Genomic DNA, 26,167 nt, shown 5'->3' on the forward strand with positions numbered 1-26,167 from the left:
AAAACCCATCTCTTTCCTCACACCCCAGCTTTAGTTCTTGCTGGATGTCCTAAGGGAAGAAGGAACCAGGTACAATGGCCTGGGTTGTCAGAAATGAGGTGTGCTGTGAGGATGGGCTCTGGAAGGTGGACCTCTACCCCACTGTTCTCTTCTGAGTCTCATGGAGAGTAGGGAGTCTGTCAATACCAACTCGAAGAACCTTTCCACAAAACCTGTATAATCATTAGGGAACAAGCAGCATGCCCTCAGAATGCTCAACACTGAAAGAGACATCCTACTCCCACCCTGCCCAGGTCATAGCACAACAGCCTGTGGTGGCAGAAGCACCATGAGGCGGGGTGTGGAGAAACCATGCAGGGGAAGTACACTCATTCTTGAGCACTTTCGAGACAGCCCTGAGAACCCCCCAAAACACATGGGGGCAGGTGCTATGAGATTGCAGAGTCTTCAGTGGAGCTAATGCCATTAAATTTGCCATTATGTTATCCCCAAATGAACAAATTCCCAAATATCTCTCAAATCTACCTACACTTCTTTATCTTTTCATGACTACTCAAATGATGTCACATTTGCTCTTCCTTTCATTTCTTCACTCTCTATTCTACTCATGGTACTGCAGTCATAATTATTTTTTTAAATTGTAAATCTGATACTTTACTTCCCTTCTTAAAACCATTCAGTAGTTCCCCCATTGCCTACAGGATAAAGCCCAGACTCCTACAGATCCTTCAGAGCTTGACTCAAGAATGAGGTCCACCAAGAAACTGATTCTGACTTCCTTAGGTAGAATGGACAACTTCCACATTGGCCTCTGCTATATTTTGTACCTTATTTAATTAAAGTATCACATTTTATGGAGTTTATTTATTTACCTGATTCTCTTAGATTGGAATCTCCTTGAAGACAGAGATTGTATCTCTTATTCATCTCTTCTACTAGTGCCTAGCATAGGGCTGGGTGAACACTATGAATTTAATCAATGCTTGATTCATTCATTTGTTAATACCCTCATATGAACCCTATTGAGAACTACTTTTTCCTTGTACCTTAATATGTTCTCATCCTCACCATTGAATCTTTGCTTCTGTCCTTCCTATTGCCTGAAATAGCCTCTTATTCTTTCTTATTCCTTTTACAATTTCTTTAAACATTTTCTGTAACCAAGAATTGCAATACATCAAATCCTTAACAGAATAATTCTGCAATTTGTTGTTTCTGTTGACTCTTGCTCACAGTGGCTTATTTCCTTATGTGGTTTGTAGTTTGGGTTTATGAACTCATGTTTGGTAAGATGCTCTAAGACACTACCAATCAAGAACCACTTTCAGTTAATTTTGTAGTTTGAAGTTTCTTGAATAATGCAGGTAGTATAAATGTAAACCCAATACTATATGAGTAGACCTACTTATAGTAACAAATTCATAGTGGAGATACTGTTCTTTTTTCCCCCAGAGCCCAACCTGATGAAACAAGTTTCCCTGTCTGTTTTTCTTTGCCAGGGACCACATTCTCTTAATCCATATTTCCCTGGGGATCCTATTGATGTGTGAGTGTTGTCTCAGTTCTATCTTCTCACCTTGTATGGGCTTGAGATCATAAGATTCACAAAAGGAATTAAACTCCAAAATTCTAGATTAGAGATAGGCAAAGTATGGCCCATGGCCTAGTTCCAGCTTACTGCAAGTGAAATCCTCCTACACCCCTTTGTTTATGTATTGTCTATAGCCGCATTCATTCTACAAAGGCAGAGTTGAGTAGTTGCAACAGAGACCACATGGTCTTATAAAGCCAAGAATATTTACTGTCTGGCCCTTTACAGAAAATGTTTGCTAATCCCTGATCTAGACAACCAAGACTGCCAAAGGCATCAGCAACTTTCTGTTTTTAGCCTCTAGGAATTACTGTCACCTTTTCTCAAACTCAGTGATACACTTCAAAAGAATTTTGCATCCAGCAAGGTTAGCTATATTGTATGGGAGATTTTCTAGGACATCTAGTTTACCATGTTGCCATAAGCCAATGTTAGCCTCTTCTTTCTTATTAGCCTTTCAAAATCCTAATCACTTTTTGAGGTCCAAAACAGAAACTTTCTCCTTCAAGGAAGGCTTCCCCAGAGATTTCAATTCTTGATATTAATGTATCTCTAAGCTTCTAATGTGCTTGTCATCTATAACATATGGCTCAGTAATTTATTGTAGGAGTGTCTCTGTTTGTGTGTATGTGTTTATTTATCCTCCAGTTGCACTGAATAGAAAATTATTTTCATTTCTGAGGTCGCCAGCATCTTAAGAACAATGCTTACCATTTAGATCAAGACCTACTATTTTGGGTATAGAAAACTGAAACAATCTTGAGATGCTACAGAGCTCTAAATCTGGTAGATTAGAAAAGAAATTTGGCAGTAGAGCATATAGCAGGGGGTAGTAACAACTGTTCAGGTCTTGGGTTTACAAAACTGAGTTCAGGGGCACCTGGGTAGTTCAGTCGGTTGAGCATCCAGTTTTGGCTCAGGTCACAAGCTCACAGTTCGTGAGTTAGAGCTCCATGTCGGGTTCTGTGCAGACAGCTCAGGACCTGGAGCCTGCTTCAGATTCTGTGTCTCCCTCTCTCTCTGCCCCTCCCCTGCTCACTCTCTGTCTCTCAAAAATAAATAAAACATTTAAAAAAAGTTTTTTTAAACTGTGTTCAAATCTCGGCTCTGTCACTTACTAGCTATATGATCTCAGGAGATTGTTTCACCTTTCTAAGTTCTGGTTGCTTCACCAATGAAACAGAGTATCATTCCTGCCTTGGATAATTGAGAGACTTAGAGATAAAGTACATAGTATCTATTACAAATAGGTAATCAGTAGGCCATTATCACATTGTTATAGATAAAACTTGTTTATTGATGATCTTGAGGCCACATTTGAAGATGGCTTTGACTATTCCAATACTCTATGTGTCCAGGAAGGAATGTGACCTGCATTTGTATACAAATTTGAGAAACTTAGCCAAGGAGCATAGGAAATACAAAAAGTGAGGAATTGGAAAGGAGGCATTCCTAGACCTTACCAAAAAAGGCAGATTTTCAACATTTTTAGTCTGACCACAGAAATTCTGCAGGGCTAGAATATAAATAGACTAAAGATTCTAACCAGTCTAATCAACAAAATTTATTTACTGAGATATAACTACAATAACTATCAACAAATGATACTACTACTATAGATAATATATCTTGGTTTTGTGTTTGGCATTGGCCTCCTGAAGTTCTTTTAGTATCTTGTTCCACCATGCCTAGCAGGCCTGAGTTCTGCCAGCTAGTTTTATTCTTCAGAGAAAAACAAATTTGTTTGTTGCTTTTTCCCTTTCTCTTAGCATTTGTAACAGAGGAATGGAGCCCCAGGCAGGAACTGAAGAGGGAGATAGAATGGTATGAAGTTGCACTACCTACCTTGGCTGGCTTAGACCTATACCTTATGAACTGGTTTGGGGCTTCTAGAAGCCTACTCTAGGAGCTCTGGGTAATGGTTTGGACTGGGGATGGCAGTGGAAGAGATCAGAGATTTATATATGGACGCAGCCACAGAAGAGGCAAAGGCAGTTTGCTGGTGAGGAAATTGGTCCTTCCAGGCATTGGGCCTTGATTCCCTTGTCAGTACTGACCAGTTGCTGCTGACCTGACCTCTCCAAGGCCTTGCCTTGTGGCTGACACAGCCCCTACCTCACCACACTGCTCTTGCCCTTTCAGGGACTCCTGAGTCCCTTCATGCAGTGTCCTCTTTTACAGGGTAAAAGGGATTCTCACCCTTGTGCTCTGTCGACGCCTCTCTTCCCAGTTGCAACCATTTTACTGGTCCACCACTTCTGGCTTATGCAATCATGGATTTTAAAACCTACTTGTTTGTATTTCTCACAGTGCCAAACACAGGTGTTCTGTAAGCTTTTCTGACTCTTGCAAATCAGTATTTATCACGTTGCTCTGCATCTGAATAGAAAAGTCTCCCCACTTGTGAACATTTAACTTGTATAGGACTCTTTTTCAGGAATATAATTGTGTACATTTTGATTAAGTAAAGTAGCTAAACTAGGCCAATGGTATGTTTCACTGTTATTTAAAATGATCTGTAACAAACAACAAATGATGAAAGATTTGCAATTCAGATTTCTCTAATATACAAAAAGCATTGCAAAATTAAGAGACCAAACACCACCACCAATAACAAAACAGGCAAAGGGCATGAATAGACAATTCATAGGAAAGAAAATAAAAATGGATCTTAAACACAGGAAAGTGTGTTCAACCTCATTCACAATAAGACAAAAGCAACTTAAAACTGTATCCTTTACTGTTTTTCTGCCTTTCAGATAGGCACAAGATACAAAATTTTGGTGCCATACCTGTTGCCAACTTTGTGAGCAAGGGTGTAGAGAAATAGGTAAGCTCATGAGCTGCTATTTGGAGTATAACTTGGTACAACTTCTCCAAAGTGTAATTTGGCAATATGTATCAAAATTACAACTGGATACACCTGTGACATAGCAACTTCATTTGCAAGCAATTGTCAAACACATGTATTTGTGAGTATAAACTCACATATACGTGAGATGTTATATACCCAAGATTATTCATTCTAGCACTGCTTATAATAGCAAAGTACTGGGGGAAACCTGGATGTTCATCAATAGGGAACATTGTTCAAATGAATCGTGGTACATCTATATACTGGACTACTATGTAGCTATTAAACAAGACATTGGGATGGGTAGTTTTTAGAGCAGCTTTTAAGCTGCTAGTGATATCATGTTAAAGTGGAAAAAAAAAAGCAAAGTTCAGGATGATATATGACATACAATGTTGTCATCTGCACCAACAAAAGTGGGAGAGGAAAATACATACTTATACTTCTGTATGTATGAAATGTCTCTAAGGACACATGGGAAAGGTAACACTGATTGCCTCTAGAGAGCAACAATGATGTCTGGGGAAGAGGGATTGGATGCAGACTGCATACTATTTCATACCATTTGGATTTTGATCATCAAAATAAATACATTTTAATCAAGTGCCTTCATTGTTGGTGACCAGTGATGCTTCTAGTGTGCCCAAAGCACAAATCCCTTTGCAAGTAAGATGGCACCCAAAGTTTTGCCAGCTCCATAGTGACTCCCCAAGCAGTAGTGGGAACTCAAGCCCAAATATACTCTTGGCATTTCTAGGAGCTCTACACTGCCACTTCTCAGGTGGCCTTAAACCAGTCTGCTTTGTCCTTCTGCTCCCACTCACCCTCTCATCTGCCCATGCTTCCCCCAAGAAGGCCTCTTATAGTAGATCACCTCACCCCTGCCCATTGCTTCTGCCAAGGCAACTCCAGATGCTCCCAATATTTCCATTCCCTGGAATGCTGGCTCCTGGAAAGGCAGAAAAGCCAGGAACCCTGCTAGGAGCTGAAGCATCTTGGCCTGACTGTAGAGTCCTGTGGTCCCTCAAATATTTCTATCAGCAGTGAGTACTAACCTCCAGTCCCCTGTCTGTTAAGATCAAATTGATGGCACAAGGCTGCAAGGAAACAGATTCCATAACATCCATCCACCCTCCACTGTTTTTGAGGGGACAGATGGTGGAGGGGGTTCCTTGCTTCTTCATAAATTCTTTCCCTTCAGAAGCAAAACAAATACAGGTATTGGTAGGTAAAGGGGAACAGATATTATTCGTAATACTTGCAGTCAACCAAGAAGTTTTGCTAATTACTACCCTTACAAACACAATTTTGGGCAACTCCTTTTTTGCAAGGATTAGCACATTAAATTCTTCCTTGGCGTTTTCCACTGCACTGATTCTGACCCTTGCTAGCCCAAATCCATGTGAGCTATGGACCTGTACCTTGGTTCCAACCTACACTTTGAGTCTGGATTCGCCTTCCTAAAACCCTTGGATCAGACCACATCTGCAGAATTGAGTGTCCTGAGACAGTCATACTTTTCAAAGAACCCTTGAAGTTACAGCCTGTTCAAAGGAGACCTCCTAGGAAATGTATAACACATTCAATAAGGTGTTGTGTACAAGCTACGTGGAAGTCACTGGGTTAAGTAATATGTGGAAGAGAGGCATCCTGGTCCTCAAGGAGCCTGCAGTAGCGAGTATAAAGCTTATATTCTCAGTAGAGAATATAAAACTTTCACACAAAATGGCTGCCATATAAGGCTCAGCAAGCCATGTGACTTAATCTATGTGCAGACAACATACTATAGAAGTTCACAGGAAGGAGAGTTTTCATACAGCTGGATGAAGCAATAAAATATAAATTGGGTCATGAGGAAAGGGTTAGCATTTGGACCCATGAAGAAGGAAGAGAAGAGTCTGAATCAATGCAGAGAGTACCTGGAACATGTGGTAGTCTGGCTCCCCTGGAGCACAGAGCCAGGAGCATGGTGGGGAATGAGCCTGGGGTAACGCTCAGGTGGCTGCAGTAAGTATAATTACTACCATTTGCATGGCCTTTCATAATTGCTAGAGCTCTTTCCTGTGAATTGTCATTTGACTTTTACAATGACCCTATGACTTAGATATTTTCATGTAAAGAAACTCAGGCTCAATAAGACTTTGACGTAACTCACACAAGGTTACTCAGTGGCAAAAACTGCTTTTAAGCTAGGAATCTACAGAGCACTTTGCATGAGAAGGCACTAAAAATACCATAAATATGTGTTAGTTGGCCCCTTGTTGCCTGAGGCTAATTTAAAAAGATTGTTCTCTTCCATAGTGTTTTAACATTCCCCTTGAGTAAATTATTTTCCAATATTAGTTTGCATTATGAGTCATTTCTTTCCGTTTTTTTTTAATGTGAAATGAGTCATTTGTTAAGGTTAAATTTCTTCAGGTAAGCTCCAGGGTAAACTTAAATGTTGACCCTCTGAAAATAATCCAAATTCTGAATTACTGGTGGGTGAATTACTGTTCCTATAAATCAGGTCCCTGGGCCAGTGTTTCCAGTCTTAGAATTTTCACAGTTGCTTTCTAACTGGCTTTGTGAAGTTCTCAGACTAGTTGGTATGATGAACAGGGAGACCCTTTATCTTCTTCTCCTTTTTTGGTATTTTGGTATAGCTGTTTTGGTTTGGTTTTAATGGGAATTAAAATAATGAAAGTGACTCTGATACATCTTGAAGAGAGAATGAACGGATTTCTCCATTACTTCTATTCTGAAATTTCTTCCCATCTGCTCCATGTAACTCAGCTGACTCAATAGCGATGGCTTCCTGTGAGATGCCTGTTGTTAAGTAATAGTTTGCTCTTATTGTTTTTTTGCTCTGATTTCTGTACTCCTATTTGCAGCCAGATCTCTAGTTTTGTTTTGTTTTGTTTTTATTTTGTTTTCATTTGCCTCACTTTGTTTGGGGGTCCCGGATGGTTGCTGAGTAAATCACTGCTGTGGAGAGTGTGCTCAGTTCTCAAGGAGGAAACCTAACTTCGCACTGGCACTGCCCTACCCCATGTCATGGGTGCTCTGCAGTTGCTGGCTACATGAAAGCAGTGATCTTTGCACATGTGAACCGAGAACTTTCTAGAGCTCCAGTAATCTAGGGCTTTCTTCATTTTGTTACATAGAGAGAGGCCCTTTGGGGTATCAATGCTTACCAATTCGTCCCCATTCTCCTCACAGGCCCTAGTTGAAAAATGCACAGTTGGTTTTTGCTATTCGCAGTAGTTATGTTCTATAAAGCCTCTGCCAACACAGAATGAATGAGTGTGGAACCATTGCTCCTAGAGAAAATTCAGGGTTAGTCACATTCTCATCAACCTATTAATACATAACCTCATTTGATGCCTTTTTCAATTTAAAGACACCTTTAAAAAAATATTTATTGTTGATTCATTAGTGTAACTCAAGGCCAACAGCAAGATAATTCACTCCTGAATGAAGCTTATCGATCATGTATCTTCTCTGGAGGCACATCACAGCCTTCTTGTGCTTAAGAATACTGGACAGCACTTTGGCCTCACCCTTGCAGGCCATTTTAAATACCAAAAGCACTAACAAAAAGCACAAAAATGCAAAAAATGTGGCACTAAATCGATCACCAAAAGGACACTTGTTTGAAACGGTATGAAACAAGGTGACAGTGGATCATCAGCTGGGAGCACACTCATTAGAAGACCGAAATGTTCATTGGCATGTCCATGAATGACTGCAAAAGTACCATGAGTGCTGATTTGGGGATTACAGATAAATTTTAGGAAGTAGATGAATTCACAAACACAGAATCCACAAATAATGGGGATTAACTGAATATTGAAAACGTGTGTGCATTGGAGGAGTGTGCTTACGAAAAGAACAAAGGATCCTGCCTAAGGAGGGGCAATGTTGGGGCTTCTGTAGAGCCAGATCAAGGCCACTGCTGTCTATATGGTGGCTTTGTGTGAATTAGATAGTGGTGCCCTATCTGGGCAACTTCAACCCTATGGCATGCAGCTTGAGGAACAGACAGAGCAGTGAAGAAAAGAAACTCCTTCCTCCAGAGTATTTATTTTTGCACAAACACACAGGGCTTGGCTGATGGAGCAGACAAGATTCCTGTCTCTTCTCACCCCTTGAGCTATGCGAACTGTAGAGCCAAATGTGGTGGCCTTATAGAAGAATGTGGTGTGGATGGGTAAACCTTGTCTGGAAGCAAAAATTAATCCTTCAAACAGACCCTGTTAAGGATCCTCCAAGGGGACCTCTATGTCACTATGTCCACTCTCTGACTCAATCAAAGGCTCCAGGCCTTAGACTTCTTTAAAAGCCCCTGTATTTGTTTCTTAGATCTGTTGTAAGAAATTACCACAAATTGGGTGGCTTAAAACAACAGAAATTGGTTCTCACACAGTTCTGGGGGCTAGAAGTCTAAAGTCAAGAGCCAACACGGACGTGTTCCCTCCATAGGCTCCAGGGAGGAATCCTTTCTTATCTCTTCCAGTTCAGCATTCCGTGGCATTCCCTGACTTGTAGCTCCAGTCGCTGCCTCCATCCTCATGGCTTTCCTCCCTGTGTCTCTCTGTGACCTCTCTTCTTATAAGGGCACCAGTCATTGGATCTAGGGCCCACTCTCATCCTGTATGCACTCATCTTAACTGATCATATCTGCAAAACTTTATATGCAAATAAAGTCACATTCTAAGGTTTCAGGGGGACATAAATTTTAGGGAACAACATTCAATCTGCTACTGACTCCATAAGTGAAGTCTGGGGAACATAAAAACGGAGACTTTGACAATTATCTGTTGTCCTTTGTCCAGACCTCTAGAATACCTTCCAGGTTCTCCACTGCTACACTCCCTCCAGTTACAGAGTCTCTTTGATCTTATGTCCTCTTTGGGCTTAAGGGCTTTGAATCAATGGTAGTAAATGAAAAGAAAGAGAAAGAAAATCAAGTAGCAGCCACAAAAAAACACTAAAAATATTTCACCTTGAAAGCTGATGTAAATATGCACAACCTCCTCAACAATATCTTAAAGTGTCCTGTGACCCAAGGGCAAATTCCAGGGGTCACCAATGGTCTGGGCTTTAGAATCGCAACCAGAATAAAACAGAAGTTTAGACATTAATGACCCTTTGGCTACAATATTTCCTATGGACTCAGGAGAACTGGTACTGCAAGGCATGCCTTCAAAATACACCGTGTACTCTGACAAATTCTGTAAGTGCCCTTCAGTCCACTCTGAACATCAGAATCTTGACTATGATGATGAAAAAGTCAAGTCAGGTCAGTAGATATTTACCTACAGTCTATCTGCCAATACCTAAAGCCTAAGTCCTTGTAATGTTAACAAAATAATCTCTTGAGAATGACCAACTCCACTGCCTTGTATAACAATTAACAAATACAGTTTACACCACAGTTTTTTTACTGCTCAGCATCCTTTCTCCCTCCCCCACCCATCCATGTGTCACCTGCACGTGGGGTTAACTCCACATCTGCCTCCAGGTAGATGTGTGAACTGACACATGGCCAGTTAGAGCACAGAATTCTTCTGGTCACAGCAATTAAATGAGAGATGCCTGTCAGAAACAATCAGTGGCAATGAAATGCAATGAGACAGTTTATGGCACTCTGGGGAAAGGACATGAGTTTATCCTGCTGGGTTCGTGGAGCTGCTGGCAGCCATATTGTCAGTGGAGAATTACTTGGCAGTGAAGCCAAGATGAAGAACAGCAGAGATGAGAGAAAAGTTTAGACTGAGACGTACTGGCATCATTAGAGCCCTGCATCTAACCACACCCAAAGCTGGGAGAGAATATTATACTCTTAGTTCCATAAAACAGTAAACTCCCTTTTTTGCTAATTTCAGTTGGGTTTTTTGTCACTTGCAGTATCTCAACTGATATGACATGATACAACTAACCATGAAGGTCACATGTATAACTTATCTAGTAGATTCTGACAGCAGGTCTCATTTCCTCCTCACTAGGACAAAAGAAATCATTCTGAACCAGTATGGTGGAGGTCCCCATGATCACCCAGTTGGGTCCTTTTCTCTGGGTCTCACATTGCTCTAATCCTACCATGTCTGGTCTTCTGAGTGGTGTTGATTCTTGATCATCAACTCAGTTTTTGCTCATATGTCAGGGTCTCTAGATTCAACTCCCACCACAACACAGACGGACAGAGAAAATGTAGTGTTTCTAGTTTGCCAATAGCTAATCTGATATTTCCCCTCTGGAGTCTCCACCTACTGATTAACAAGAAAAATATTAACTACATCCAGTTTAAACTTACTCTAATCCAGTCATGTTAAAAGCTTTTTCAGGAAACAGACAGACTCATTTGGCTAAAAATTCTGTTACTAAGATAAAATTTCCCTCCTCCTGCTTCTCCTTACAAAATGTTCTCTGGGTGCATGAAAAGAGGGGCACTTGCGCATCCTATGTCAGCAAGAATGGAGCAGAGACCTCGGGTTTGGTATTCTCAACCTCCTCCAGTGTCTGGATGCTATCCTTTGTCTACCAGTAGAAGGCTGCAGTGTAGATCTCTCTCAGGCTGGTCTTGCTTATCTTTAGCAGAATTAAGTATCTACCTCAGACTGCCTTGGCCCCACTACTGGATACAGATGCTGATGCTTTGCCTACCCACCATCTGGTTCAGCGCCCTAGAAGTCCAACACCAGCCTTACAGTGGGCCACCTCTGTCTGTCATGGTGTATGCCATGGAAAACCCCTTGGCTGCCAGCCCAGTGTCCACACCACACATGACCAAAGGCAGCCTGAGGAGGTCAGCCCACAGGGGCTCCCAAGGCTACCCTATGTAAGCCACAGGTTGACCTTAGCATGGCTGTGCATAGGTTGATGTGTTGCAGACTCTGTTCAGTATGGCCTCCATCCTGCTGGACTCCCCTGCCCCTCACCAGCCCAGGACTGGAGAGGATGGTTCCGCAAACATAGGTCCAGGTGCTTCCCAGTTCTCACTCTTTTTTCTCTTCTGTCCACATTCTTCAGGCAGAACACACACCCTGCCTGTGCTTCCGAAAATACATGGTCTGGTTTGTATTTTGCTTTTCCTACTTCACACCCACTTTCCCTCTGCAGCTAAGCCTGGCTTTCTTCTATGCTGTGGAGAAATTTCCAAGCTGAGTTGTCCATGCTCAGTTGCTGAAATGTTAAAGGGGGCAGGGTGGGGTGGGTAAAGAGATACAGAAATTTGTTTCTCAGGACAACAGTCTGGCTTGCACAGCCATTTTATTGTTGAAGGATCAAATTCTGGACGTCAATGGCTGAATGTTAAGTTGTTCTTCCTCTTCACATTTCTTGAATAACTCTTCTCATTTCCTCTGTGGCTTCCCACCCCCAAACAGAAGAATGTCTGGGCAGATGAGAGCTGCCCTGTCCAAGAGAGATTCAGGCAGTGGTGGGAATGCTCTACATCTGTGCTCTTCAGGACAGTAGCCACTGGCCAGATGTGGCTGTGGAGCACTTCAAATGCGGCTAGTGGGCCTGAGGAATGGACTTGTCATTTGTCTAATTTCAGTTAGTTTAAACTCAAATTGCCACACATGGCTAGTGACTAGCACAGAACTAGAGTAAAGGTCTCACACTAGGTAAAATAAAATGATAAAATCTGGTGCCCCCCCCCCACCCCGTGCCCCTAGAAAATGGTTATGTAATCTTACAATCTTCATTCCAGTACAAGTGTTCTGTGTGCTGACTTACTTCACACCCAGAACTTTTTGTCTTTGCCCAAAGACATGGTAACTGATGTCTGGTTTTGCAGCCTTGCATGTCTCCCCATCTTCTAAAATGTCCTGCAAGAGGTGTACCCTGTTCCAGAGAAACACATCCTTACCCAAGACCCTTGACTTTCTCATAGAGAAATCTTCCTTGTTTTTTTTTTTTTTTCCAGATTTTTCCCTTAGTGTCAGCTAAGATGTGGCCAACCTCTCAGGCATCTTTAGGAGGAGAGTCAGTGAACAGCAGGAAACAAACAGCTCCATAAAAGCCTCTTCTCCCTGGCTCCAGGAGGTCGTAGGCATGAGTAACCTCCCGGTTCAGCTTATTTTCTTTGGGAAGTGTCTGTCATGTTGGCATCTTCCAGGAGCCCGCCTGCCTGCACCTGGCTGGTTGTTGGAGACTCCTGTGTACAATAATGCACACTGCATCACAAGATAATCCAGGGTAACTGGGAAGGCCTGGGAAGGCAGGAGGAGGGGCCTTATACCCCAACTCTGAGCTATCAAACAATGAGGTCATCGTGCTGTGCCCTTGGACTCGCCCAGGGGAAAGGGAAAGGAAGAGGAAGAGAAAAGCACCCCCCAGTGCAGTCTGGAGTGTGGCTCACAGAAGTGGTCACTGCCAATAGCGCTCCGGTTTGAGGAGGAATAACTGGCAATGACAATGAGAAAAACTGACATCTGTACAGCTTTCCAGCACTTTCTCATGCAGTATCTCACGTCAGTCCTTTAAAGCAAACAGCTTAATAAAGCTTAATAAAGCTTAATAAGCTTAATAAAGCTTAATAAAGATGTGTTTCCACATCTTTGATTGTGGAAAGAGGAAGCCGAGCCTCTGCAGAGGCCAGTGTCCTGTTTGAAGTCACATGTCAGGAACTGATGGGGCAGGGCGACTATCTCCAGAGCCCAGGATGGCACAGGGCTGGGTACAGGAACAGCCACAAAGGTAAGGCTGCCAGGCATAATATGTTGGAGAGATGAGGAAAGTAGTCACCAGGAAAAACTCTGGAGAGGACATAAGGCATGTTTGAAGTCTAAGATGGTGGTGAACTTCACAATACTTAAAGTGATCAACAACTCTGGCTTGCACTTGTCTGCCACCAGCCATTGGGTAGAAGCATGAAACCCCTATGTCAGGCAACACTTATCAGTTTGTCAAGTTATTGCTTAATGAGGTTAAAAAAACAAAAACAAAAACAAAAAACCCACACACTTCACTGGACCTTCACAGCAACTCTGTGTAGAGGGAGCTAAGTCAAGGATACCATTATATTCCCAACATGGCTGAGAAAGCCATAGCTCAGAGCCATTCACAAGCTTGCTTCCTATCACCCAGCTGGGAGTTGGGCATGGAACTGGCTCTATGTCCTGCCAGCTAGTTACCTCCATCACTTTGCTTCATGCTTCTCTCCTTTCCAGCCATTGCGGCAGGGAGAGGTAGGTTCCCGTCTGATCAGTCCTCAAGTCCCATCTGATCAGTCCTCAAGTCTGATCAGTCTTCAAGTCCTCATCAGTCCCATCTGATCAGCACCTCAGTCCTCAAGATGCTGCCCCTTGTGAGCCTGTGGGAAGAGACCCTGCGTGCCCACCTACCAGGAGCCTGCACCCCCCTCCTCCCAGGGGCCGCAGCCAGCCTGCGCTGTGAGCCCGTGTTGTGTCAGCAAGAAGCCTGTCCTGTGCCAGGCCCACCCGCCCATCTGCCGGGACATGTCTCCATTAGTCATCACATTCTCTTCCCTTGGGACTGCTCTGCAGAGCTTCCACAAACACAGATTGCCAGGACAGGCAACTGTGCAGCCAACCATGGGACCAGGAGCCTCCCCTGGAAGCTGTTTGCAGGAAGGAGCCCTGTGCACGATAGATAAGTCATCCCCTGAAGAGCCTCACATTCCAAGACACACCCTCCCTGCTCCCCTGAGTGCCCCAAGGCCTGGGGGAACTGGAAGGTGGGCAGCTTGGCCCCTTCCCCAATCCTATCAAGGCTGCTTCCTGAGGGAAGAGCAAGCCTGAGCAGCTCTGGGCCTGCCAGCTGGCTGCATCCCTCTGGAAAGTGGCTGTAGCCTGGGATGTGCTTTCTCAGGTTGAGACATTCTGGGAAGAGGCTCAGAGTTCCTGGGAACATCCTGAGAACAGCCTGTGTTGGCTTTCCCGATGCATAGATGCTTCAGACCTCTTTGAAGTCACTCAATGGGGGAGAGGGTGGAGCTTCCTGCAGCCACACCACCCAGGTCCTGCTTGCTCCCAAGCTCCCAGGCTTGCTCCCAGTTTTTCTCATTGTCATTGCCAGTTATTCCTCCTCAAACCGGAGCGCTATTGGCAGTGACCACTTCTGCTTGCTCCCAGAGCAGCTCCCTGCTTTCAAGAGGCCTGTAGGGAGGGGAAGGGATGGGTGGGGTATGGAGGCAGGAATTTCTGCATCTGCCATGCCCTACCTGCGTGACCATGGGCAAGCCAGTCCAGTCTCTTCTCTGCCTCATCTCTTCCACCCAGGGAGAACTAAGAGTTTACTTGACAGCTTTCATTCATTCATCCTTTCATCGAGCACCACTGTATGCTAGGCACTCTGCTAGGAGCTGGGAGCATGCTGAGGAGAAATGCACAAGGGCACTGATCTCGGAGAGCCTACAATCTAGTTCTTAAAGGCAAGAACCCGGTTAGCTGTGCCTGGCCCCCACCCACAGTCTGCTCTCCGTAAATGTGTGTTGACTCTGCCTAATTAACCCATGCCCTTTTGCTCACGGCTGCTGGGAGAAGCTGATGAGATGGTGCAGGATAGGCACTTTGTAAACTATAAAGAGATTATACAAATGTCAGGGATAATTTGATTGTGGCCGTGACCAGCACAAGGGTCTGCCAGGAAGCAGAGGTGGGCCCAGTGTGGGCAGGGAGAAACCCAAGACTGAAAGGAGACAGCGTTCGCTGAGAACAAGTCCCGAAGGTGGCGAGACCATGTATAGGCACACACCCGCTGAGGAGTCCTGGGGCCTGTGGCAACATTTATGAGGCTTGACAGGCAATTCCCCAGGCTCTGCAGGGGAGTTGGGGTCTTCCAGAAAGTAACCATACTAACCAGGTGCCTGGAGGATAGTTTGTTCAGCCAGTAATCATCTTTCCAACTTTAAAAAGCAAAATTCTTTACAACTCTTATAAGGAAAAGCAACTATTTTTCCTCCAGGTCTCAGTCTCCCTCTTCCTAAACTTTGGAATCCCTTACCTTCTCAGACACAGGATTACCTGGGACCTGGCAGTCATTTCTATGTACTCAAAGTCCCTGTCAGCTCTCCTGCCACTGGCCTGAGGCCACAGAGTTAAAACTTCTTCAACATTTCTGAACTCCACTTTTGTAAAAGCTCTGAAGTTTTGCTAACCTCCCCTGAAAACCTCTCCATATACAGGATTTGCATTTTTCCAAGCTGCTTTCCTCCATTTCAGTGAATCAACTGTCTGAGAACCTATGTACGTACCCACCTTGTCTACTTCAGACAAAAATTAGTGACAAATTTTGGATGGATGGATGGATGGATGGACAGACTGAGTTTTGGCCATAGCCACCTCCTTGTTCTACAGAGCCATTCATTTCTAATAATGATATCATCACCCTGAAAATGCTAATGATAACTAAAAGGTCAACAAAAGTGAATGAGTGCTTCAGGCTGCCTAAGAAAGTATTTTGTAAAACACACACACACACACACACACATGATTAGACCTACATGACAGTTCTCTTCCCAATAAAGCTATTTGAAGAACAGCTAAGATTTGGGTTTGCACTTATGGATCAGAACCCAATACCTCTGGGGTCAGTTTTCCATTCTTCCAGGGATCCCGGTGCTTTGAGGCTTTCCCCTCTCCAGGCAAGGGGTCTTGAGGTCAGAGCTTTCAGCTCACCCAGATGTGTGTGGTCCCTAGCATCTGGACTACACTCGGCAGAGGCTTCACCAGCATGTGTTGAATTTGGCTAAGTCGATTGGGATTGAATGGGCAGCATCCACAGAGCAGGATGGAGACCTTTCCTAGCTGCACGAGGGCACAATCTCCAGCTGCAGCGTCGATTCATTTAATAATAGTCAGGGAGGTTGCTCATGTCCACAGCACTGAGCCAGGACTGTACAGTCAAGAGGTTTCTTGTCCTCAAAGACTTGCATGGTCATGGCATCAGGTCTCACTTACTCCCACCTGCTCCCTCCCTATCATAAGCCATCCTCACTCGAAAGAATTGAAAAGCAGAGATTTTTTGTTCAAACTGCCCTACAGAAGCCTCAATTGCCCCTCACCTCCATCAGATCAGCATTGCTGTCCTTGGGGCAACCCAGAAAGCACTCATGGGGCCATGGTTCTCAAGGCTGGCTGAACTTCAGAATGCCTATAGAGCTGTGTTCACCATGGAACATTCTGATTTAATAGGTCAGGGCTGGGGCCAGGCATCTGCCCCAGAATTTCTGTTTTCAACTTTACCTTCCATTAGAATCAATTGTGTGTTCATATCTATGTGTGTTTGTGCATGGGGAGGATGGTGGATTTAAGATATTTTTGCCAGGGCTCAGAAGGTGGAATCCCCACCTCCTTCCTGGCACTGATTGAGATGTAAACATTCAGAAAGGGGAAAGCAGTTTGGTGGGAAGGAAAGAACCCTGGGTTGAAAGTGAAGAGATCAGGTTTCAAAGTCCAACTCCTCCTTCACTAGCTTCGTGACCCTCAATGTGTTACTCCACCTCCTAAGCCCCAGTTCCTTAGGGTCCAGGTCCAGGGGGTATATAGGAAGAGATCTAAGATCTGTCTTTGATACAACAAACAGTAAAAGAAAAGAGAATTGCTAACCGTCCCATGATCTGCTTTAAGGCCACCAAAGGAGAAATTCAGATACCATTCTACAAGGAACAGAAAAGGTTAGAGGCCTCCTAACCCAAGAAGACAAGAAGTGGCTCTCACTTCTAGAATCTTCCACAGTCCTAGAGTCTCAGTCACTCCAGAGCTCAACAACAGTGTTGTAAGGCTCTGACACTTTGAAGCACCTTCTTTTGCTCTAAAATGATACATCTTGGCTTCACCAGGTTCCCTGTGGCATGCTGAAGTCAGAAGACATAATGGATTGTGCTGCTGGTCTGCCTCTCCATTGTTTGGAATAGGAAATCCTCATCAGTTCTCAAGTGAGCCTCACAAGTCAGAATTGAGAACTACTGAAATGGAACCACTTTCTGTTTTTGCTTTGCAAAGCCTGCATCTAGCCAATGACAGTCACCATTCAAGCTCAGTGGCAGCTCCTCCAGGCTGATAAGGAGATGCGTTGATGGTTTTCTGGGAAGCTACAGCCTGATGGGGTTTTCCTATCAGCTTAGGAGACAGCCCCATCAATCCATTGCTCAGCCTCCACAGCTATAATTGGGAGCAGATGGTTTTGCTCACTGACAGACTGAATGGAAGCAAGACAGGCCCATTGCTCTTGTCCTTCATCAATTTGCTCTCAGACTGAGAATAGGAGTTTGACAGGGAGGCTCTAAGCCCGGGATAGTCAACTCCCAGAGAAGCCTCAGCCTCACCAGGATGAGATGAAAGATCTCCACAAGCTCAAACTGGGGAGCAAGGGTCTTGAGGGAAAAGCTAACTGGTGTGGAGGCCCTGTTCCTAATACTGGCTGAGGTCTTTGGGACTGAAGTAACCAAACTGCCTACAGCCATCTCATGCAACATCATCTCAAATACATGTTTGCTCTGGTGAACACGGCCAATGGCAACTTATGGGTGTGCCATTGGACACTGACACCCTGGAGAGGGACAGCAGTAGGGCAGCAGCCCCTCATTAGCCGAGATCTACTCCTGGGGTTCACTGAGGTTCTTCCTACCTGGGTTCCCCACCTCCACAGTGGTCAGGAAAGGCCTTTGCAGACCACATGAAATGGCAGAGTTTCTCAGTCATTTAGAAGTAGCCAGCCATTAACAATGAGGAGCAACAAGAGGGAATGTGGCCTGTTTCACCCACTGTGCAGTGGTCATTGTTAGAGATTTGGCTGTGCTTCCAGGAAAGACAGCCACCACTGTCCCTGTGGGTAGCTCTACTATGGCCTAGAGAGAATGGAACTCAGGTTGGGGAAGGGCAGAGGTGTGGGCCTAAGACAATTGGCTAATTGTCCCCATTAGGGTCTCTTGAGAGGACTTCCTGAGCTCTCCCTAAGTGGGAGAAGCCTGGGTGAAAAAGGAGGGGGATCCATCTGCAGCACTCTTCTTGTTTCGTAAGCCTGTCCCACTCAGAAGCCTTCTATGCTCTCCAACAGAGTGTATTATGGATTAAAACCTCTCAAATCTAGCCCCACTTGACAATCCCAATGTCTCTGCCACCACTCGGCATGGACACAATGTCAACTAACATGTTTCCTCACTCCCACTCTGGCTCACTTCTCAATCCAGGCCCAAGTTCACATGCTTCCCACCCTTTGGCCCTCACCTCAGTCACTGCACATGTGAACACTGCTCCTTTGGCCCCCATGCCCATCCAAACTAACCCATCCTCCAAGCCACATATGAAGACCCATCTCTTCCAAGAAGGGTTTCCTAACCACTCCAGCTGACAATGGTCTAACTCTGCTCTGAAATACTCTAGTTCTTGCTGTTTAATATCCTTACTGGAGGAACTTGAAGTCCTGATGTAGCTGGTGATTCAGTTTTATGACTTCCCCTAGACTGTAAGCTTGGAAGTGGAGAAATCCCTTGCATTTTTCAAAAAAAATTTTTTTGTGAATGAATGGATGCCATACTTAAGTGCCAACAAGCTTAGGTTACCATATACCTCTTAGCAGCTTTCCCATTTAGAATTGCTGTACTGAGTAGAATGTCCCTGGGGCTGGCATGGTGAGGACAGTCTTGCTTGAGATCCCTTGTTTTGGCCATACAGGTATCACCTTCAGCCTTGCCTCAGTTCTTCAACACAGAACTGCCCAGCTTGCTTCTGGATCTACACCTAATGTGTGTCACTACACAACTCTAGAGCGTGCCGTTCACCTAGGCTACAATGTGGCTTAGCCCTGTAGAGTTGCTCAGTGCATAACCTGTGCAACTGCATTTGGCAGTACTGTCCAACTTCCTGTTGCCAAGGTGGCCAGAAGTCCATCTTTTTATAGCTGTATATTTATGGCCACTAGGAAGAAAAAAGAGATCACACAGAACATCAGCTGAGCTTAGAGTTTGGTTGAGCATTCAGCCTGTGGCCTGAGAAAGAGCCAGCTTCTTCTCCTGGGCACTCTGTAGTTCATGTGCCAGGAATTGCGCTAAACCACCACCTGGAGTCTGGTCATGTCCTTCACTCCCTGCTCAAGATGAAGAAACTCTGGGCCAGGCTTTGGGCCAAACCAAGCGCCTGGGGCCATCTGGGATGAACCAACATGCTGCTGACTGAGATTCTGACAATTGTCACCAACTATTTGAAACTTTTCCCAAAAATCTTAGGAACTCCTGAATTCCAAGTGAGTTTCCGACTCCACAGTCCCTCTTCATTTCTCTGCCCCGGAGAGCACCCTGACCTCATGGGCTGCCCACACAGTTGTGGGGAGCCCATCGCTGAGAGACTGAGCCTTTAGTCATTCTATTAAGAGTTTCCAGACAGTGCGTAACCAAGGGCAATTTTGCAGCAAGCAGGAAATTATCAGTAGAAGTGGAAGTGACAGGGTGTTTAGCAAACATTAAACCAAGGAAGCTTAAAAGGTCTTTGAGCATCGTTAAATAAACATTTAGGATGACTGAGAGGGCAGAATATGAAATGGAAGGAAAGTATAAACACTTTCTGTGGGTGGAGGAGGCTTTCTCTCTCTTCCATCTTGATCAGAAGGCTAGGAGAGTGCTAGGAGTGGCCTGGATGATGCATTTAAAATTCCAAGCAAAATTATCCTTTGCAAGATGAAGTACCAATCAGCAAACACGCAGAGGAAAGAAACTGGTTCTCTAAGCTTGTCTTGATAGTCAGATTTGACTCAGATATTCATGCCCTAAGATGCTAGGCAGCAGATAGTCCCCAGAGTCCACCTGGCTCAGGACCTCACTCTCCAAGACACTGTGACTGGAATAAGCAGCAGGAAACCCAGCATCGGGATCAAACAGTCCCCAACTGAGAGCAAAACACCTTATTTAAGCATCAAACCAACCCCCATAACTCAGGTATTCTTACAGAAGGGGAAACAGACTGAGATTCAGGTCTCAGAACTAGAGTTGGGAACCCCAATCCTGAGTATTCCAGAGCCCAGAAAGTACCATAACAGACTCATGCCAAGCTCTTCCCAGGGGTACCTCAAGGAAGAATGAAGACAGGGAGAGAAAGGGGGCATTGGGAGATGAAGCCCAAAGGGACAGGAGCAACCACTAGAGTGACAAGAACACTAATGATAAAGATCAGGAACCTCACCAGCTTCAGGAAACAAGCATCTCCTGGCGCCCTTTTGCTTCTGTGTAGGTTCTCAGTGGCTAAGTTGCACGGGTTCATTTCTCACATGGCTTCAGTCAATCCAGGGAAAGGGCAGTGGGGAGCAAGCCTGAGTCAGAGGAAGGGCGGCCAGCCTACCAGTTGCAGGGGTGAGATTTAGCAATATCACTATTAACCAAAAATTTGGAAGCCTTTCTTAATTTTCTGCCATGAGGCTTAAGCTGGATAATAATCTCGGTGCTTCATTTTATTCCTGATTTTGTACAGACATAGAAGACATAAGCATAAGGTTAGTGAGTGTGTCTGCTTAGGACAACACCTACACACACACACACACACACACACACACACACACACACACTAACTTCTCCCCAAATAAATGGGATGGCTGAACACCAGAAACTACCATGAACCAACCTCCTCACAAGGGACCCGCTTCCACACTCACCTCCCCACAAGAGACCTGCTTCCCCACTTTCAACTGCACCTTCCAGCCCTAGTAACTGGAGTACTTAAGAATGTAACATAGCAAAACAAAGCAAGTAAATGAGAATAATTCCGTGAGGGCAAGTAAAACACAAAACAAAATGCACCTACCAGAGCCTTCCCCAGAGCCTCAACAAAATCTTGGCCATTGTCTATGTTAAGGACTCATTCCATATCCCCAGATCCTTTACCACCTCCATCCCCAAAGTTGGCCCAGAGCCCCTCATTAAGCAACTGGGAAGAAGTAGCTACCCATCTCGAAATTACCCCTCCATGTGACTTGCAAAGTCAGTAGGCATGTTGGTCTTCGCTACCTCTCAACCATGTCTCCCCACTACCCGGTTTCTTCAGCATCCCGAGACCCTGGACCACTGGGTGGAGAATCTGTTCCCTCCTTTCTCCTCTGCCTTCTTAAACTTCCATCCTCCCTCAAGGCATGGCCCCACCTTCGTCTTCATGAAGACTCCCTTGTCCACTACAAGCCACAGGGACACCCCTTCTCTGAAACCCTCTAGCCTCTCCAGGCCTGAAGCTTGGCTGCCTCACTTGTACTGAGGAAATGAGTCCTGACTCCTTGCTGAGACCCTAAATCCTTGGAATCAGAGACCGCAGCTGCCATTTCTCTGACACTTGGCACAAGTGTGTATTAGTCGGCCAGGCAAGGAGCGTCTGTCCTTTCTGTGAGAAAGTCAGGCCAGCAGCAATCACAGCAGCTGGGGTGGCAACCTGATTCTTGCTGGAGGAGCCCCACCAAGACCTAAATGGATATACCCCAGGGACCCTGGGAGTTACAGCAAAAACTTGGCGCCTGTCCAGAGCAGCTATAGCGTCAACTTTTACCTCAGAGATCAAACTTTGACCTGATTTCTGTTGTGTTGAACTAAGTCCCAGAGGCACCAAGAAAGGAGAAATAATTTTTTAAAAAATTGCCTTCACTGTTACAAACTGAATCAGTTATGAACTTCCACAAACAAGGTTCAACGCTCTCCAGATTAAAGCTTTTTTTTATTATTTTTTAAAAATGTTTATTTATTTTTGAGAGAGAGAGAGAATGGGGGAGGGTCAGAGAAAGAAGGAGACAGAGCATCTGAAGCGGGCTCTAGGCTGAGAGCAGAGAGACCAGTATTGGGCTCGAACTCACAAACCATGAGATTGTGACCTGAACTAAAGTCGGGGACGCTTAACTGACTGAGCCACCCAGGTGCCCCAAAGCTATTTTTATAGTAGAGAACACTGGCCCAAAGAACATTTACCACTTCTGTGATTCAAACAGCTGGCATGGCCTAGCCACAGCCTCAGACATGTGCATTTGCTTACATGGGCTCGGATTTTTAACTCTCTTTTTGTTTTAATATAATGACACATTTTATGTGTGAGGCACTCTCCATATGCACGTTTTTCAAAATACCATCTTAGTGCCCATGTTGGGAACTGAGTCCCCAAAAGGATCTAGGAGAAGGAGAGGTGGGAGAATAGCGCCGTTAGCAGTCAGGCCCAGTGTGTGTAAACATGAGGCTACTGTCTCCCAGCTGGGGTCTGCAGGAGAGAGCCCAGGCTTTACAACAGGAAGTGGGCTTATGTTTCATTTAGGCTACTTGGATCTGTGTGCCCTTGGGCAAGTTACGGACTCTCTCAGAGCCTTTATTTCCATATCTGTCAAAAGCGCTCATGTTAGCCTCCTAGGGCTGCCATGACACAATACCACAAACGGGGAGGCTGCAAACAACAGAAATGTGTTCTGTCATAGTTCTGGAGGCCGGAAGTCCAAAATCAACCTGTCAGCAGAGCTCCAAGGAAGAATCCTTCTCTGCCTCTTTTCAGCTTCTGTTTACTGTTCGTGATCCTTGGTGTTCCTTAGCCTCTAGCTCTGCTGCTCCAGTGTCTGCCTCCACTGTCACATGCACTTTTCCCCATGTCTGGTGTTCTGTGTCTCTGTATCTGAACGTGCCTCTCCTTTATTATATAAAGACATCAGCCGTTGGATCTAAGACCCACCCTAATCTTGTATGGCATCATCTTAATTTGATCACATCTACAAAGACCTAATTTCCAAATAAGGTCACATCCATAGGTATCAGGGGTAAGGACTTGGACATATACCTTTTTGAGGACACAATTCAATCATCTACAAGGGGATAATAATTTATGCCTCCCTGAATTGTTTGGGGGGAAAGACAAAATCAGTGTGTGCAATGACTGGCCTATATGTACACAATAATTGAGGACTCACTGAGTCACGGTAAACTTGCCTTTGCAAGGATCAGTCCTAACAAGCCCAAGAAGGTGGGGTTAGCCCCACAGCTGGAGTCCCAGGAAGTGGTGTGCAAGGAGACACATGAAGAGCTGCCTAATGGACCCTCTGGTTTAGAGCAGGTACCTACCAGCTACTAGAATTACAGACAACAGAGCCTGATTCCCAGGGCAAAGATTGACCAGGCAGTTAGATCCTCAGCATACTAGTTAGACCATACACAGGAATTAAAGCAACAATCTAGTCATACACACTGACCAAACACAGCAGCTTGGGAGAGAAGAAACCCACAGGGTACAGAAGTACCTTAAGGATAGAAAGACCACTGCTGGAAGGGACAAAGAATGGGTCATGAGATGTGCCTGCTGTGGTCAAGACTTGCTCTGGAGTGGAGTGGGCCTGTTGTTTGAGGAAAATCCAGAAGTGAGAGAGAGATCCCATGGACACAAGTAACCCAGACCTGTATCATTTCTCTCTTTGAAGTGGTGAGCTATGGTTGGTGCCAGCCAGCTCAGGGGATCCTGCTTCACCCTCTTAGTCTCCCTCTGTGCTCCTCTTGTAAATCCTACCCACTGTGCTGAACCCAGGGTTCAGCATCCCACTCCCTTAGAAACTTACCCTGCCCACTAAGCATCCTTAGTCACCTTACACTTTAACCATACCATTTACTCCTACAGAACCATTTACCATGGTTCTACAGGTTAGTCCCTCCCCAAATGGACCATGAGTTCCTTGAAAGCATATATAATACCTTATTCTGAGTATTCCTGTGAGCTCAAGCACAATACTCAGGATGTTGTAAGTATTCAAAAAACCCTTGTTTATTAATTTCTTATTTTTCACCCCTCCTCCTTTAGAGAATTTTATACATTTCAGTGGAAGATAAAAAATGCATTTCCAGGGGAGAAAAATGCGGCTTAAGACACATATATTAAGTTTTGCTGTTTTTTGGGAATGGATCCTTTAAATATTATATAGTAGGTTCCTATAACTAAGTGTAGCATACAATTCTGTGATTAGTTTGGAAGCCTCCTATCTGATTGGGGCAAAGTCTTTCATCACCCTCAACTACAAATACTCTCTGAGAATTTATTATATACTAGAAACTATTTAATTATAGGAGATGTCAAGCGGAATAGGTCCTTGCCTTTAAAAAACCAGAGTGCATATTGAATTTGTTATAAAACAACATTACCCAACTTAAAACATTCTGCACCATGCTGACCTATTTGGAAGGGGTCAGCCACACACACACACAAAAAGCTGAGTCCATCTGCTTGAAAATGCATTAACCAGTGAGAAAAAGTTTTCTGAATGCAAAACAGGACACAGTGATTACATATATAAATTTTGATCTGGAATTTGGAGGCCATTTTATTTTAGTGACTGATTTGGGAGATTGATTTAGTTGCTTTGCATGATAGCAATGCAAAATAATGGGGTAGATAATAGCAGAAGAGGGAGAAGTCCAAAAGACTTAGCCATTTCACCTCTCCCCTTCCTGCACACCTGCAGTGCGAGTACATCATCAGCATTTCCATTACAGAAAATGACTACTTCATGGAAAAGAGCCAAGAATTTCCTTGAAGAGAAACCACTGTAACAAGATCAACAATGCAGTATTCCTCCTCTGGATCCAATTGAATATGGACACAGTTTTGTTGTACAGAGTCCAGAAGGACCTATAAATTATAAGCACCTACATATACCATCTCCTGAATTAATGTCAACATAAGATTTAAGTGTATTTTTAAGGTCTTCAACTGATATTTGTGTGTCGTTATAACTGCATAAGCCCTTTCACCATGCAAAATTTATTATTATTAGAATAATTATCTCCAGGAATTGTGCTGAGTGTCAAGAATAGAATAATAGCTCATAACTGGAGGAATGGATGTCAAAAACCCACAAATCATTCTATACTTTCCCACTGTAAATATGTATTCAGAAAAGTGATATCCCCCCCTCCTAAATATGCATATTTTCAAAGAATTTCTCAGGAGACCCAACCACTCAAGGTGCTCCTGGGTTTCTGTCAAAGCATGATTGGTTTCCAAGTAGCTGAAGTGATAAGTAATTAACATGATTGGTTCCCAGTTCTGCACAATTCTGTCCACATTGCCAAGGAGATAATTGAAAACAGCATCATGGTTCTTAGCCCTTAACAAGAAGATTCTCTGAAGGTAAAAATGATCCTGAACCCTTGACTCAGGACTCTCACACCACCTTGTTTCTTTTGGAGATGACTTGGACAAGTCAACCCTCTCTTGGCTTCAGTTTCTGTGAGAACCTAATGAGGAAATATGTATGTATGTGAAAGCACTTTTCAAAGTTGAAAAAAATACCATGGATTTTTGTGTGAACACCCAGAATCCAACACAAAGTCCTGCAGATCCCTTGGGATTGGAAGACATAAGCAAGAGCAGGCCTGTGACCATCCGTAGACTCTGAACCCAGAGCTGTCACTCACACCAGGGGAGGGTCTTACTGCTCAATACCCAGATGACCACATCAGTGCATGGAAGGGCAATATGTTTTCATTCTCAGATACTCAGCTAGAAAGTTCCTTGTCTCCCAAGGTGTCAGCATTTCAAAGGCCAGTGGAGTCTTGAGAAGAGCACGTCCCAAGCTTTGTGACTGTGGTGGGTTTGTGTGGTGTCAACTTTGTGAAACTGGAAGGAAAGCAGAAGCCGCATTCCTTTGACACTCAGAAGGTCAGGGCAGCATACCAGTTGCTGCCTGTCATAGCTCATGCACATCATCACTTACTGGAAGCTCACCTAATTGACATGGGGAAGCAGCCATGCCCTCAGCAACTCCAGATCCTGCCAGATCTTCCT

General features: G+C 44.4%; 1 long non-coding RNA gene across 1 annotated transcript in view; it reads right to left on the minus strand.

Moving 5' to 3' along the window:
• LOC132691788 (uncharacterized) overlaps nucleotides 1-20,628 on the minus strand; it is a 46,446-nt gene extending 25,818 nt beyond the window's left edge. Inside the window, exon 1 of the long non-coding RNA XR_009615992.3 lies at nucleotides 20,573-20,628. This is a non-coding gene — a long non-coding RNA (uncharacterized LOC132691788). The remainder of the gene's footprint in view (nucleotides 1-20,572) is intronic.
• Nucleotides 20,629-26,167: the final 5,539 nt, after the last annotated feature.

The sequence above is a fragment of the Panthera onca genome, chromosome B1 (genome assembly GCF_046562875.1).
Source record: "Panthera onca isolate mPanOnc1 chromosome B1, mPanOnc1 haplotype 2, whole genome shotgun sequence".
Taxonomy (NCBI): Eukaryota; Metazoa; Chordata; class Mammalia; order Carnivora; family Felidae; genus Panthera; species Panthera onca.